The sequence below is a fragment of the Bubalus bubalis genome, chromosome 12 (assembly GCF_019923935.1).
Source record: "Bubalus bubalis isolate 160015118507 breed Murrah chromosome 12, NDDB_SH_1, whole genome shotgun sequence".
NCBI lineage: Eukaryota > Metazoa > Chordata > Mammalia > Artiodactyla > Bovidae > Bubalus > Bubalus bubalis.
Genome location: NC_059168.1, coordinates 49,337,011 through 49,352,160, shown reverse-complemented (window position 1 = coordinate 49,352,160; position 15,150 = coordinate 49,337,011). Strand labels below are relative to the sequence as shown.

General features: G+C 46.0%; 1 protein-coding gene and 1 pseudogene across 2 annotated transcripts in view; one reads left to right on the top strand and one right to left on the bottom strand.

Annotated features, from left to right (window-relative positions):
- The window catches only part of TCF7L1 (transcription factor 7 like 1), a 205,310-nt gene that overhangs the window by 15,637 nt on the left and 174,523 nt on the right, over positions 1-15,150 (top strand). The gene's annotated exons all lie outside the window — the stretch shown is intronic.
- LOC102415117 lies at positions 4,607-5,392 on the bottom strand (annotated as a pseudogene).

The following is a 15,150-nucleotide window of genomic DNA, read 5'->3' as shown; positions in this document are numbered from 1 at the left end:
ACACAGTCAAAGGCTTTGGCATAGTCAATAAAGCAGAAATAGATGCTTTTCTGGAACTCTCTTGCTTTTTCGATGATCCAGCGGATGTTGGCAATTTGATCTCTGGTTCCTCTGCCTTTTCCAGAACCAGCTTGAACATCAGGAAGTTCACGGTTCACATATTGCTGAAGCCTGGCTTGGAGAATTTTGAGCATTACTTAACTAGCGTGTGAGATGAGTGCAATTGTGCGGTAGTTTGAGCATTCTTTGGCATAGCCTTTCTTTGGGATTGGAATGAAAACTGACCTTTTCCAGTCCTGTGGCCACTGCTGAGTTTTCCAAATTTGCTGGCATATGGAGTGCAGCACTTTCACAGCATCATCTTCCAGGATTTGAAATAGCTCAAAGGGAATTTCATCACCTCCACTAGCTTTGTTCGTAGTGATGCTTTCTAAGGCACACTTGACTTCACATTCCAGGATGTCTGGCTCTAGGTCAGTGATCACACCATCATGATTATCTTGGTCATGAAGATCTTTTTTGTACAGTTCTTCTGTGTATTCTTGCCATCTCTTCTTAATATCTTCTGCTTCTGTTAGGTCCATACCATTTCTGTCCTTTATCGAGCCCATCTTTGCATGAAATGTTCCTTTGGTATCTCTGATTTTCTTGAAGAGATCCCTAGTCTTTCCCATTCTGTTGTTTTCCTCTATTTCTTTGCATTGATCGCTGAAGAAGGCTTTCTTATCTCTTCTTGCTATTCTTTGGAACTCTGCATTCAGATGTTTATATCTTTCCTTTTCTCCTTTGCTTTTCACTTCTCTTCTTTTCACAGCTATTCATAAGGCCTCCTCAGACAGCCATTTTGCTTTTTTGCATTTCTTTTCTATGGGGATGGTCTTGATCCCTGTCTCCTGTACAATGTCACGAACCTCAGTCCATAGTTCATCAGGCACTCTATCTATCAGATCTAGCCCCTTAAATCTATTTCTCACTTCCACTGTATAATCATAAGGGATTTGATTTAGGTCATACCTGAATGGTCTAGTGGTTTTCCCTACTTTCTTCAATTTAAGTCTGAATTTGGCAATAAGGAGTTCATGATCTGAGCCACAGTCAGCTCCTGGTCTTGTTTTTGCTGACTGTATAGAGCTTCTCCATCTTTGGCTGCAAAGAATATAATCAATCTGATTTCGGTGTTGACCATCTATCATGCCCATGTATAGAGTCTTCTCTTGTGTTGTTGGAAGAGGGTGTTTGTTATGACCACTGCATTTTCTTGGTAAAACTCGATTAGTTTTTGCTCTACTTCATTCCGTATTCCAAGGCCAAATTTGCCTGTTACTCCAGGTGTTTCTTGACTTCCTACTTTTACATTCCAGTCCCCTATAATGAAAAGGACATATTTTTTTGGTGTTAGTTCTAAAAGGTCTTGTAGGTCTTCATAGAACCGTTCAACTTCAGCTTCTTCAGTGTTACTGGTTGAATTGTTTAGCATATTTGTGAATACTAAGATGAAGGAACAAGACGGCTTAGATCCTTTTTAAAAAATATAGTTTGTTCTTCATAGTTTTTATGATCTTTACTATGTCAACATCAATGATAAATCAGTGATTTACCAAGAATTTAACTGCTCACAATTTTGAGATCTTGTGAAATGTTAAGGTAGCAATATTTTGTTCTTTGTTCTTCATAGAATGTAAAGAAGTTCCTAATTGGGATTTTTAGGTTCTTATCTGATGACTGGAGTTTCTCATAGTCTGTCTAGATTTTCTTAAATGCAACCCCAGGGGTCTTTAAACCTGTTTTTCTGTGTCCTGTATTTCTTGAAAATCGTTAGCTGGACTTAGATTCTTGATCAGGCTCCAAGGTTCTCACTCTCTTTTTAAAATTTATTTTATTTTTTAATTTTTTGGGTTCTGTAAATTGACTTTCATAGACTTTCTTTTACTTCTTACTTTATTTTTGCATGACTCTTTCATAAATGACCTTTAATGGAGAGGCACTGCAGGTCAGCCTGTCTCTCTGTAGTGTTAGCAACCACTGATGATCATCACCCACATCACCTGTGAGCAGTTTCAAAATGGCCATAGTCTGTTTGTATCATTGCTTCTCCATCTATCAGCTGTAACATTTTTAAAAAGAGAAACTGCTGCTGCTGCTGCTGCTAAGTTGCTTTAGTCATGTCCGACTCTGTGCAACCTCATAGATGGCAGACTTCCAGGCTCCTCCATTCATGGGATTTTCCAGGCAAGAGTACTGGAGTGGGGTGCCATTGCCTTCTCCGAAAAAGAGAAACTACCTTTCATCAACTACTAAGTTACCTTAGATCGGAGATCAGCAAACTAAGGTCCACAGGCTAAATCCAACCCAATGTTTATTTTTGTAATTAAAGTTTTATTGGAACAGCCATGCCCATTCGTTTGCATATTGTCTATGGCTGCTTTTGCACAGCAATGGCTGGGTTGAGCAGTTGCCATTGGGGCCATAAGTGGCCCATGTCTGCATATATGCTCACTCAATCGCTAAGTCGTATTCGACTCTTTGTGACCCTATAGACTGTAGCCTGAGAGACTACTCTGTCTATGGGATTTTCCAGGTGAGAATACTGAAGTGGATCACCATTTCCTTCTCCAGGGGATCTGCCTGACCCAGGGATCAAACTTGTCAGGCACAAGTTTGATCCTGCTCATCAGGCACATTCTTCACCACTGCGCCACCTGGGAATCCCCCTAAGTGGCTCACATTGCTGAAAAGATCTGGCCCTTGACAGAAACAGTTTGCTGACCCCTGCTCTAGATCATATGGAAGAAGCAATTTAAATGTTTGATCCTTTCTCCAGTTTTCAGTTGTTGTCCAATTATCCTGCAAAGGCGACCACTGATTTTTTTTTAATATTGTTACAGATTCATGGATGTAAACCTATTTGGTATAGTTCAACTGATACACAATTATTAGCTTTATTGAAACTCAAATTGCCACATCTTTAGCCAGTGGGAGCCTCTTCAAGTTGGTTCCTGAGTTTTTGTGTATACAATCTTTGTGTATACGGTCTTTGATGCTTCTGGGATTACTGGTATGGTGTTCCAGGTTCATCTTGTGGATTTCCTGCTGTAGACCTGGGGCCAGATATTTCTAGGATCTCTGCTTCCTTTCAGTGAAAGATGTTATTTAGAGACCATAGTCTGAATGCTAAGGGTGCATATATAAAGCTCCTAAAGGGTGTTCTGTTTAATGTTATGAGTGCATTAACTAATCCGTAGAATTTGAAAGTAGAATGTGATAGCTGTGATTTTAAAACACATAGTCTCTTCTTTTGTTCTAAAAGTATGTAATGTTCTCTATTTTTTTTTTTGTATTTATTTATTTATTTGGCTGCGTGGGGTCTTAGTCGTGGCACGTGGCATCTTCCTCATTGCATCATGCAGGATCTTTCCATGCGGCACACGGACTGTAGTTGTGCTGCTTGGCTCAGTAGTTGCACCGTGCTGGCTCAGTAGTTGTGGCAGGCAGGCTTTCTAATGTTGGCTTGCAGGTTTAGTTGCACCTTATCATGTAGGATCTTTGTTCCCCTCTGCAGGGATCGGAACTACGTCCTCTGCATTGGAAGGTGGTCCTCTGCATTGGAAGGTGGATTCTTTACCACTGGACCACCAGGAAAGTCCTAATGGTCTCCATTTTTAATCCTCTTAATAATGTTGTTAATTAATCCTATTTAGTAATTTTAGTTGTACATTAGAATTGTTTTCTATCTTTCATGCTTATATTCTTTCAATAAAATATATGCTTATCTATTTTTGCCAACCGTTATCATTTCACTGGATAAAGCTCACAAGATTTCCACTCAGATTGCGTGTGGAATGCTCCCCTGTTTTTGAAAGGGTTTGTTCAGATAATGACAGCAAATCCAAACATGCTTCATTTCTCTGTTTCTCACATTGTGACACTAATTAGATATATTGGTCACCTCTGTGACCACATGCTCATCCATCAGGCAGAAGTACAGGTCTTCTGAAGACTGAAGCTGAAACTGAACAACAGATTTACACTGAATGCTGAGGCCAAATTTTTATATATTCCTAGGACCTACCTCACGGTTGCAAAGATTAAATAAAGTTTTCAGGAGCATGTAGAACAATACTGTGTAGTATTGTAATAAGGAGTATGTAGTAAGGACCTTGTTAAGGTAACCTTGTTATCAACGTTGGTGGCCTTGGCTTTTCAGGTCTCCCTAGCCCCTATGAAATTTAGTTTCTGTATTTTACCATTCCTTGTATGAACTTGTGCTCAGTTTTGGATTGCTGGTTTTCTAGAACCCATATTCTTAGCAATCCTGGCTGTCGTAGTTCCCTTTTGATCACCGTTGCCCCTAGCACAGTGCCTTGTACATAAAATCTGTACTATATGGTTATTTGTGTAATTGCACTTCCCTCATTTTAACACATCATATATAATAAAATAAACAGCAAAAATCTGGCTTCCTCCTGAACATTGTTAGGCTAACAAGGGAAATTTATCATTCACTTTTGAGAACTTTCAGGTATGATCTTTTAGTTTTTATTAATCATTTGGTATTATCTTTAATTAAGCACAAAGACTTTTCCAGGCACATCACGTAGAGACCATTTTATCCACCGCTCTGTTTTCCTGCCAGTCTCTTGTCTCTCTCCTCAACAATGGTAAGGCGAAGACCCTTTCCATGGGGAAGAGAGATTCACGGTTTGTTGCCTTTGCAAATAACGAAAATGTTCGAGAGCCGTGTGGCAAAACTGTTGCTGTTCGCATCTTTCACATGAACTACTTCAGAAGAGCCTGGATGCCTCTCCCAGTTTGTAATCACACCAGTTCTTCCCAGGTTAGCACCTCCAGTCACCATGTACAGGTTACAGTGTCAAGTTTGATGAAATCAGTAATCTTGCCAGTCTCCAAGTCAATCTGAATGGTGTCATTCACCTTAGTGAGGGGATCGGGGTAACAGATGGTACGAGCATCCTGGGTTACCAGATGAGGGATTCCTTTTGTCTCCACAAATATCTTTCTTTGCACAATTTATACTTGGCCACCTCAGGTGTAATATGATAAATAGCAAAGTGACCCTTAGGGTCATAGGTCAAACAAAAATTTTCTCCAGTCTTATCAATGCTGATGACGTTCATAAAACCAGCCGGTAGGTTATATCTGTGTGGACTCTGCCATCGATCTTAATGAATCGCTGCATGCAAATCTTCTTTACTTCATCCCCTGTTAGGGCATACTTAAGTCTGTTCTTTAGGAAAATGATTAGGGAGAGACATTCCCTCAGCTTGTGGGGGCCGGCAGATGGTTAAGGGGCAAACACGCTGGTCAGTTTATCCAGCATCCAATGTTTTGGAGCTGCTACAAATTTCAGGTGCTTCTTGGGACCCTGAGCCATGGCTATGCCAGGCACAATAAGAGCTCAGGTGTGATCTTTGTTTTTTTTTTTTTTTTTTATATTTATTTATTTGATTATGTCAGGTTTTAGTTGCAGCGTTCGGGCTTTTCTAGTTGTGGCGTGGGGGCCCAGGATTTGAGCCATGAGGGCTCTCTAGTTGTCGTGCATGGGTTCTAGAGCAAGGGTCCCCCACCCTCGGGCCATGGTACCGATGTGGGGCCCATTAGGAACTGGACTGCACAGCAGGTGAGCAGCAGGTGATCAAGTGAAGCTTCATTTATGGCTGCTCCCCATCCCTAGCATTTTCACCTGAGCTCTGCCTCCTGTCAGATCAATAGTGGCTGCTGCTGCTGCTTCTGCTAAGTCGCTTCAGTCATGTCCGACTCTGTGTGACCCCATAGACGGCAGCCCACGAGGCTCCCCTGTCCCTGGGATTCTCCAGGCAAGAACACTGGAGTGGGTTGCCATTTCCTTCTCCAATGCATGAAAGTGAAAAGTAAAGGTGAAGTCGCTGAGTCTTGTCCGACTCTTAGCGGCCCCATGGACTGCGGCCCACCAGGCTCCTCCATCCATGGGATTTTCCAGGCAAGAGTGCTGGAGTAGGGTGCCATTGCCTTCTCCGAATAGTGTCATTAGATTCTCATAGGTGCACGAATCCTACTGTGCTTGAATCATCCCCAAACCACTCAGGATGGGTAGAAAAATTGTCTCCCATGAAACTGGTCCCCGGTGCCAAAAAGGTTGGGGACCACCATCCTAGAGCACAAGGGCTCTCTCTAGTTGTGGCTTTCAGGCTTAGTTGCCTGCCGCATGTGAGATCTTAGTTCCCTGACCAGGGATCAGCCCTGCATCGACAGCTTCTTAACCACTGGACCACCAGGGAAGTCCTGGGTGTGATCTTTGATAAGTTGATCACTGGTGGTTGATCCTTTTAATTTTCTTTAAAAAAAAAAAGTTATTTGGCTGCACTGGGATCTTCATTGTGGCACTCAGGATCTTTAGTTGCGGCATGTGGGAACTAGTTCCCTGACCAGGGATTGAACCCCGGCCCACTGCATTGGGAGCATGGAGTGTTAGCCACTGGACCACCAGGGAAGTCCCTTAATGTTACTTTTTATGAAGATTTCTTCAGTTCATCCCAGTTTAAGGCTATACATTCTTTTAAAAATGAAGCAGATGTCTGTGCTGGAGACAGAGTTCCCACTGGTATGTAGCTGTGGACATTCCTTCATCTGTAATACTGGGGGTATGTTAGCAGTTGTAGAAGCCATATGTTTTCATAGGCTTTTGCCAAGGAAAATACTTTAGAATTACATTAGCAACTCTAAGGTATTTTGGCTGTTCTGAGAGGACACATGGTAGTTTTCCAATTATACAAACAAGAGCTTTTGTTTTATGCTGAAGTTTCTTACAGGCTTTGGGAACAATAGAGCCTCTATCAGCATTTCCCAGAGTAACATCCTAGGGATGTTAAGAGGTAGTACTATTGCTTCATTTCTGCAAGATTTTAACATGCCGGTGTGGTCTCTTAGAGGGGAGTGTGCTATGTAGGAGTCCTCTGGCTTATTTGACCAAGGCTTTCCTTGTGTTTGGGATACTACCATCCGCCTAGTGTCCCTCACCCCATGCACACATTTCACTTCACAGTCCCTGGCTCCCAGCCTTAGATGTGGTCCCTGATGCAAATGCTGAGCTCCCTGTACTTGAGCACATTGCTCTGCTGGTAAATATGTGACTTCACAATGATCCAATAGGCGCTTGTCTTCTTCGGAGCCTAACCTCACTGAAGAACTTGGGGAAGGGGCCTGTTTTCTATGGGGTTCTAGCACCAGGCATTTATATTTTTTCATTTATTTATTTTTGGCTGTGCTGGGTCTTTGTTGCTACACAGGCTTGTCTCTAGAGAGTGGGGTTACTCTCTAGTTGTGGTGCTCAGGCTTCTCACTGCAGTGGCTTCTTTTTGTTGCAGATTACAGGCTCTAGAGTGTGCAAGCTTTAGTAGTTGCGGTTCCTAAGCTCTAGACCAGTGCTTCCCTGGTAGCTCAGATGGCAGAGAATCTGCCTACAACGCAGGAGACCGGGTTCGATCCCTGGGTTGGGACGATCTCCTGGAGAAGGGAATGGCAACCCACTTCAGTATTCTTGCCTGAAGAATTCCATGGACAGAAGAAGCTGGTGGGCTACAGTCTGCTGGATCGCAAAGAGTCAGAAACAACTGAATGATTAACACACACACACACACACACACACACACACACACACAAGCTCTAGAGCACGGGCTCAATAGTCGTGGTGCATGGGCTTAGTTTCTCCTCAGCCTGTGGGATCTTCCCTGACCAAGGATCGAACCCATGTCTCCTGCTTTGGCAGGTGGATTCTTTGCCACTGTGCCACCAGGGAAGCCCAGCACCAGGCGTTTAGAAGGCTCTTAACAAATATTTGTTGGATGAGTGAAGGGTCTGTCGATCCCTTCATTCTGAATAGCATCTCACAGGACCAGAGCTCTAGCAAACCCACTTTGGGAACCATAGCTTGGTCTTCACTTTCAGTGTGAAATACTGGAATTCTGGTAGACCTTCATAATGCTACTGAATATCCTCAGTGCATCCTCCTAGCAAGGAAAACTGTCAGCATTTTTAAAGATGAGGCTCAGTCTTTGAAATCTTGTGTCTCAGTGGCACATAGTGAATCAGCCGGGATTGGAACCTTCATTTCCTGATACCTGTCTCTGGGCCCATTACCCCAGACAGCCTGCAGCCCCTCTCACATTATTATTACATAAATGGGAGCTGGTGTTCAGGCCACGGGGGAGGGAGAAATCAGATGCCCCTTTGTGTACTCATTAACACAGGCAGAACAAAAGGCCCAGCTTGGTTTTCGAGTTCAAGTTTGGCTCACATGTGGTCCTCAGTGGAGATTATGATCTCAGGTAAATTAAAAACAAATGTTAAAGAAGTCATAATGAGGTAGACGGAGTTCAGGATTCTTGTTTTTCAACACTGGGGTAAACAGACCCCTCTCTAAAGCAGACATTCACTTCCCCTCTTCCACTTTACCTCTCGGCCCATCATTATGATTACTGTTCACTTTTACTTCAGTTAGCCAGGCAGGTACGTGTGTACATACGGTCTTATGTCAGTGCACTCAAGTTTGTTCACCCCTCTCCTTGCTTTTCTGAACCGGGCAGGTAGATGTTTAGTTTAGTCTACTATCACATCAAGTAAAAAGGGAATTGCACATCTGACAAAATGCCCCCTTCCTTGGGCACGGCCCCCAGTGGCCTGCTCAAGGGAGTGCAAGGCCAGCACGTGAGGCAAGAGTACACAGGATCCCCCTGTGTTCTCCTCCTCCAGGCCGAGTTCCCAAGCATATTCTTGACTGGAGCTGGGGAGCCTTGGGGCCCAGTGATTTTACGCACTAAATGGGACTCTGTATGTCTGAGCCAAATTAAGTCTGCGGGCAGTCTTTACGAGCACAGTAACCGTTTTTACAGATGTAAAGAAGCTCAAAAGTACTGTGTATGTTTGTAGTCGCAGTCCCTGTAAAGTTTCCATGAGCACAATGCAAGGGCTCTGTCCACAGAAATTTAGTTCTTCTGTTCTCACCCTGCTTCCCTCGTCACTCTGTCAAAGCACATGTCATATGAATGTGTGTGTGTGTGTGTACACGATTAATTCTCCAGTGGGGGCAGTTTTGTCCCCCAGGGGACAGTTGGCAATGTCTGGAGACATTTTTGGTTGTTACGACTTGGTGGTGGGGGCGGCAGGGACTTACTACTAGCATCTCGTGGATAGAGGCCAAGAATGCTGCTTAACGTCTTAAAAGGTACAGGGTAGTTCCTCACAGCAAAAAAATTATCTTGCCCCCAAAGCTCATAGTGCTGAGGCTGCAAAACCCTGGTGTACAGACAACATAGTATATCATACATGAATAAAACCATATGCATGTGTGTGCATGCACATAAACATATGTGGCTATGTGCATGTGCATATGTCAGTATATGTGTATATGCATATAAAAGGGCTTCCCAGGTGGCTCAGTGGGTCAAGAATCCACCTGCCAATGCAGGAGCCAAGGGTTCGATCCCTGGGTTGGGAAGATCCCCTGGAGAAGGGCATGGTAGCCCACCCCAGTATTCTTGCCTGGAGAATTCCATGGACAGAGGAGCCTGGTGGACTATAGTCCATGGGGTTGCAAAGAGTTGGACACGACTGAAGTGACTGAGCACGCACACGCACGATGCATATACATGCTGCACGGCATGGCCAAAAAAAGGGAAACATAGCAAGACTTGTACCTGAATTTCTCTTCTTTCTGAGCAGTACGTTTTTTGCAGAGATAATAGTCTTTTTCTTGAGGGTGTTCAGTGTCCCAGAGGAGTATTGCATATATTAAGTCACTTAATCCTCAGAATGACCCTACTGGTGGGCACAGTGGTTATTCCTTCTTTACTCTGGAGGAAATCAGGGCTCAGAGAGGTCAAGATCTTTGCCTGAGGCCACTCAGCCTTCCAGGGGCGGGGATTGATGTAGAACCCACTTTTGCTGGCTCCTCCCACAGGGCACCACCTCCCACTAGGCCATGTGGTGGTGGGAGGGGCTTTGTGAGTTTGGGGGACCTGGCTTGGATATGGCCAGTACAGTGGAGACGCTGAATGGGGTGGCCTGTGGGGCTCCTTCCAGTGGTTGCATTCTGAGGCTGCAGTTTGGAAATGGTCAGTAGTGCCTGAGCATTGTCTCTGAGAAGCCCTGATCCTATGAACCTGAGATGCTATGAAACCTGTAGGGTTTTTTGGACTCACAGCCCCCTGCTGGGTCCATAGCACTGGCTTGGAGGCTTCTGGAGGAGGGGGGCAGGGGAGAGTAGGAGGGATTGTGGCAAGTCAGCCTGCCTGGGCCTGGGGAGCTGGATGGGTCAGGACAGGAGAGACCCTGCTGGTTTTCCTGCCTTTCCCTCCTTTCTCCCTCCTTTGCTGCTCAGGGGAAGCCTGGGGCTTCATAGGAGATGATGGGGGGGAGGGTGCAGTTGGTGGTAATTACTCACTGTGTGCACAGACAGTGGGTGTGGCCTGGTGCCTCCAGGGAGGCTGAAAAGCTGGGGAACTCGATCAGAATGTGAGAGAATGTGAGACTTCCCTGGTGGCTCAGTAGTTAAGAATCTGCCTGCCAATGCAGGGGACATGGGTTTGATCCCTGGTCTGGGAAGATTCCACATGCTGCAAGGCAGCTAAGCCCATGGGCTACAACTACTGAGCCCTCGCTCTAGAGCCCAGGAGTCACAACAACAGAAGTCAGTGCTCCGCATCTGGAGAGTAGCTCTGGCTCTCCAAAACTAGAGAAAGATTGCACATAGCAATGACGACACAGCACAGACAAAAAAAAAAAATTTTTTTAAACAAAGTGTTAGAGGAAAGCAAGCATTCTGTGGGAAGTAAGGAAGGTGCAGAGTAGCCTCCTGGGGGAGGGGGGGAGGTTAGAGGTACATACTCTAGTATCCAAAGTATACAGTAGTCATGTACTGTTGTGAGAGTAGGACCGTAAGGAAGGCTGAGTACCAAAGAATTGATGCTTTCAAACTGTGGTGCTGGAGAAGACTCTTGAAAGTCCTTTAGACAGCAAGGAGTCAAACCAGTCAATCCTAAAGGAAATCAACCCTGGATATTCATTGGATGGAATGAAGCTCTAATACTTTGGGCCACCTGATGTGAGCAGCTGACTCATAGGAAAAGACCTTGATGCTGGAAAAGATTGAGGACAGGAGAAGCGGGTGACAGGATGAGATGGTTGGATGGCATCACTTATTTAATGGACACGAACTTGGGCAGACTCTGGGAGATACTGAGGGACAGGGAAGCCTGGCATCCCATAGTCCATGGGGTCACAAAGGGTCGGATGCGACTTAGAGACTGAGCAAGAACAATAACAATCCAAAGTATAAACAAGGAACCAGCCACACTGCCTTTTAAGTGCCTGCCTCGTGGGCAGCAGCTGGAAAGCTGGTGGCCACAACATCAGCCCAAAGGTTCCCTTAGCCTGGCCTCAGAACCCCAGGAGCTGAGCAATGAACAGGCTGCATTTTGCTGCCTTGTCCCCTCTTGCATGGGTGCTTTAGAATATAGGCGCCCATTGCTCTCTGTCTGGGACCTCTCTGTTTTTCTGGGTTTGGTACCCGAGGACCATCTACAGACTCCATGGGAAGCTGAAACCTACCCAGAGCTCCAGGGTACAGCTTTCCTGAGGGCTGTTTCAGCACTTTTCAAATGTATTTTGCTGTGGAAAGATAAGAACCTGTTTAAGAAAGTCTGGGACTTCCCTGTTGGTCTAGTGGTTAAGAATCCACCTGCCAATGCAGAAGACATGGATTTGATCCCTGGTTCAGGAGATCCCACATGCCACAGGGCAACTAAGCCCGTGTGCCACAACTACTGAGCCTGTGCCCGACAGTAAGAGAAGCCACCACTATGAGAAGCCCTCACACCGCAACAAAGACTGGTCCCAACTTGCCGCAACTAGAGAAAGCCCATGTCCAGCAAAAAAAGACCCAGTGCATCCAAAACTAAATTAACAAATAAAATTTAAAAAATAAAAATAATGTTATCCAAATCCTGTGCTGAGAGGTTTGGATACAGAGAGAAAGCGCCACCTTGCAAATCCTGAGAAAAATCATTGTGTCTGAATTGCCAAAATCACTCTAGGTTAGGCTAGCATAGTTTTGGGAGATGATAAAGATCCTTGTCTCCTTTTGGGGGGTAAAAAACAAACCAAACCACAACACTCTGGGGTTTTCTACTCTTGATGCATCTTGCATTTGCATGTCCTGCGCTAATGAAATGTTGTCATGCCTCTCTGTAAGTGGATAATTGAGTAGAGCAGCATGCTAATTTCTCTCTCAGTCAGGCCTGCCATGAGGCCTGGCTCTTTGGAGATGGTCCAAAACCGAATAGCCGGAGCTCACCTGCGGGAGAGCCTCCTGGCACCAGAAACCCCCCACCACACCTTCCTGTCTGTCCTCCGAAGGTGGTTTTCCACCCTAAGAAAGATTGTCGTTATTGAAGGACCATGCCTTTAAATCTGCCTGCGTCTCCATCTCTGGTACAAATTGTCTTCCCTCCGGCGAGTTTCTGTCTCTAAGTTGGCTGTGAGGAGGTGGAAGTACAATCGGGCTTTGTGTTGGAGGAGGGCTCTGCAGCGCCCTGGAAGGTGGGATTCAGCCTTGTGTAAATAAATAGCAGGAGGCGCCCGCATAAGGCCAAGGGGATTCCTGGAACCGGAGAGAGGCTTGTGCCCGAGACCAGAAACTCTTTCTGGTATTTCTTCTGCAGCCTCTGCAGCCTCTTCCGCCCTCAGGAGCCTTTCAAATGGTCTATGGGAAGCCCTGGAGCCCGTTCTCTTGGAACCACTCTGGACTCCTGGAGCTCCTGGACCAACCACTGACCCTCAGGATCCCGGTCTGTACCCTTTTTGTGGTCTAGAGAGATGTGCCTTGCCCCTCAGGTTCACTCTGGGCTGCTCAGGTTGCCTAAGGAACCAGTGGGCAGACAGACGCCTGCCATGCTTCAGTTTTTCCTCACGCTTTATGCATCGGTCATTGTGCGCATGCCCAGTGACGTCCTTTGCAGAAAGACCCCTGGAGGCTGAGACGGGCATCCGGTAGCTGCCTGCATTTTGGAGATCTCATGGGGTGGGAAGGGAGGCAGGTTTGGCCATTGTACCACCTTCCGTATCGGGGCCTGCCCTCTTGACTGGTTTGGGGGCTGGGCCTTTTGCCATCCGAGAAGGGAGAAGCCCTGAGAAAATTAAAGGTCTTATTCAGGCTTTCTTGGCCCACGGCCCATGGAAGCCTTGATGAAAGGGATGCCTGGGGAGAAGTGGGACATCTGGCTCCTCTCCAGGACCCCTCACAGCAGGCCTGGGCCGGGACCAGGCATCCCCCTGGCCCTGCTGCCCTGGCAGCGTCCTCCTGCCACGTCGGCCAGTTTCCTTCTGCCCCTCCAAGTCCTTCTCTGCTTCCTCTCTCCATCGGCCACTTAGGGGGCCAGCTTCCTCCCGCAGCATCTCTGCTGCTTCCCTGGGGTCTCGGCGCTCTGAGTGATGGTCACTGGGTTGCTGGGTTTCCAAGCTTGCCTGACACCCTGAGGAGAGCTTTGCTGAGTATCCACACGTGCTTGGAGGGATCCGGGACCCCCTCACGTGACGGGGGAAGGGTGTTACCCTTCTCTCCCCTATCTAGAGGTGGCATTTTTGATTATTTTCTTTTTCATATTAAAACATAGTAATAATAACAGTTTTACCCATTTGAACACATTTAGACTCATGTAAATAGACTCCTGTAATTCCACCGCTAGTTCCAAACCTCTAAAATCTCTGTGCTGCAACCACTTTGTAGTCATGCTCTCCCACCCACCACTACTCTGTCCTCCAACATGCTCCCTAAGGATCTGTGGTCCACATCCACTGCATCTTCCCATAAATGTCACGGGCTTCCCAAATGGCTCTGTGGTAAAGAATCTGCCTGCCAGTGCGTGCCAGCTGGAAATATTGGTTCAATCCTTGGTCAGGGAAGATCCCCTGGAGAAAGAAATGACAACCCACTCCAGTATTCTTGCCTGGGAAGTCCCATGGAGAGAGGAACCTGGTGGGCTCCAGTCCATGGGATCTCAAAGGGTCCAACGTGACTTAGCAACTAAACAACAACAATACATTTCACTGCTGCTGCTGCTAAGTCCTTCAGTCGTGTCCGACTCTGTGACCCCATAGAAGGTACCCACCAGGCTCCCCTGTCCCTGGGATTCTCCAGGCAAGAACACTGGAGTGGGTTGCCATTTCCTTCTCCAAGGCATGAAAGTGAAAAGTGAAAGTGAAGTCGCTCAGTCATGTCTGACTCTTAGCGACCCCATAGACTGCAGCCTACCAGGCTCCTCTGTCCATGGGATTTTCCAGGCAAGAGTACTGGAGTGGGGTGCCATTGCCTTCTCCGGTACGAGGTAAAAGATGACAATGAAGTCTACGCAAAATCTCTACCTTCCTTTGTACTTTATTATGATCGAGCTGAGCCCTGAGCACTTCTCCAATTCAGCATCAACCCAGCCTTCTTCCTCCCTATTCTCAGCTGCCTCTGTGCATCAACGTTTTTTATCTATTGCAACCCTGTTCTCCTGCTCATCATAAAAATGCCTCCCTTAGCCCAGTGCTTCAAAATTATGTATTATAGGAAGAAACAGATGAAGTCCAAGTTGAAAAGAATGTTGTGTGTAACAATAACCTTAGGCCGGAGATCACCCAAGGGAGAAAGACAAGTTGAAAAAAAAAGTGCGCAGGAAATCTTGACAATGGATTTGAGCTCATCTTTTTGATGTCTCAGTGCATTTTTTGTTTGTTCGTTTAAAGTTAAGAGGCTTAATTTTATTCCAGAAGATCGTTTGCTAGTCATTTGTATTGAGAACCCACAAATCATTCCTGTTTAATTGGAGTAAGACAGGGTGTGGTTGTTGAGGGCTGTCTGGGCTCCCCAAGCCCGTGTGGAAGAATTGCGCCACAGACGTGTTCCATCAGCTCGCAGACGTATGAATGCCTTTACTGGGCTGACTTTGGGGAACATGCCAGCATCCTTCTAGCTAAGGATTTGCCAACCACCTTGCCCTCAGACTTCCCCTGTCCGCATCCTTCTGAGTACTGTGACAGCTTTGACTTGCAGAAAGTTTTCTCATTTAATGAAGTGTTGATTCCAGAGTCTCCAGGAGAAGTTACAGTTGCCCAATT